Genomic DNA, 2,205 nt, shown 5'->3' with positions numbered 1-2,205 from the left:
AAAGTAATAAAAATCAAAAAATTAAATAATAATAATTAAAATTTAAAATAATTTAAATGAAACAATGATTTATATATAATAGTATATTTAATTTACTTATATTTATTAAATACAATGACTAAATTTTTTTTTGACTAGTATCGGGTACAAAATATAGGTACTAAATATAATTGCACTCAAAAATATATATAATATTTAAATCTTTGGTTTGTTAGCACTACTTTAGAAAGTAGGCAAAGAATCTTAGAATAAACTTTCCCCAAATAAAGGATTTCATATTTCATACACAATTACATTAATCGAATTAAAAATATATCTTAATTCAAAAATAGTATAAAATCTAAACATGAATAATTCGAGACTAGATTGTTATTAAGTAGCTATAATAAATTTAAGCCTGCTTTTTAATTTCATATTATCTACAAATTGTTTGAGTTGCCTGGGCATGGGATAGCTGCTCTTGATGTCCCAGCGCTTCATCCAATTTCGTAAAGTCTTTCGCGGCACATTGTAAACTTGCGAAGCCCTAGATTGAAGTGAAAAATTAATATAGAAACTACATAGTTCTAGAAGGAATCGCAAATAAGCAAATAATAAACGTAAACTATACTTTTGCATGCAACACGAATAAAATGAATTCCAAAATGAATAAAATAGGAACTATTAGGATAAATAACATTATGCGTACTAAAATTCACGTGTGTGAATACACACAACATTATAATAGGTTAATTCGGGCGCAACACCAAGTAAAACAAAGATGTGACTAAACTTTACAAATTTATTTATTACGAATTCATACTTTTCTGTCTATTAATGTCAAGACTGACTCAGTGCAATAAATAAAACATACACTCACATTAATTAACAATATACTACTAATTACACTAATGGTTAAACAGACTAATAATTGAAAAAATGAATCAAATGATATTAAAAACTATGTGTGAACTTTTGTGGTCAAAAGACTGCACACATAGTTTTTAAAATCATTTGATTCAAAGTTTCAATTATATATTGATAATTAAAACAAGGGTATAATCTATTTTTTATTACTCTAAATGACGATTTCTGCGCACACTGAAACGTATGGATTTAAAAAAAATTGTCTTTATCTAGTTGCATCAGGATTTTACTGGGTAATCAATTAACTATATACATTAAATGTAAATGAACGTCACATAAATAAAACATAAAGGAGTCTAATATTTTCTTAGCAAAGCATTACCAATTTATTAAAGTTTCCTCAATGCAATACTTTAATGATCATTGCATATATTTAAGACTCATTGTAATTATTTGTACAAAAACCTATATATTGTTAATTTATATTCAAAGATATGTTTAAGAATATTAAATAAAGGTCAAAGGTTTTTGAGTACCTCTATTGTACCAAACGTACCAAACATTTCCAATATAATTCGTCACCAATGTAAGAAGAAAAAATATATGACAAAAAAAAAAAACTTACGCTAAATTCCAGTGTATATAAAATACGTAATTTAAAAAAAATCATGTATATACTTATTTTATTTTAAGAATAAAATGAAGGAAAATATTCGTAGGTAGGTGTTGCACTTGTGTGACATCCTATCATTTAATGCAGAGCCAAAAAACGGATAAATATTTAATACACAAATGTGGACAAGTCGAAATTATTGTTGGTATTTCAAAATGATACGATTCAAATATTATGATAAAATGCTACATCAATACTTAAGTGCAACAAAGATTCTAAAAAATCGTATTATATATATATATATATTATATATATATATATACCGTGAAGGCTTGAAACAACTTCATCGATGAACTATACAAGTAGTATAAAAAATCTATTATCAGTTGCAAAAAATTTAAGTATGGTTACGGTTGCGTTAGTTACATCAATTACATGCAAAATTCCAATAATTAATCTAAACAATTGCTAGGTTAGTAATATTAAACATGCATTGCATATAACTACTGTAATACAACACGGAAATGAGGTATTAAATATAATAAGTCCTTCACCTATAGATACTAGAACCTCCCTTTATATCCATCAAGGCATTCCATAACGATTCATTATCGTAAGCCCGAAACGATCCTGTACGTCCTGGTCTTATAACACCGCGCATCAATTCATTCTTTAAATTTAAATCGCAAATATCTACATTTCTAACCGAATCCTTTGAAGAATCATTTTCTTCGTCATTTTTTTTA

Source organism: Ctenocephalides felis, unplaced genomic scaffold (genome assembly GCF_003426905.1).
Source record: "Ctenocephalides felis isolate EL2017-DRISC unplaced genomic scaffold, ASM342690v1 CF-g0.4_SCAFFOLD_03572, whole genome shotgun sequence".
NCBI classification, from domain to species: Eukaryota; Metazoa; Arthropoda; class Insecta; order Siphonaptera; family Pulicidae; genus Ctenocephalides; species Ctenocephalides felis.
Note: the sequence above shows the minus strand (reverse complement) of the source record.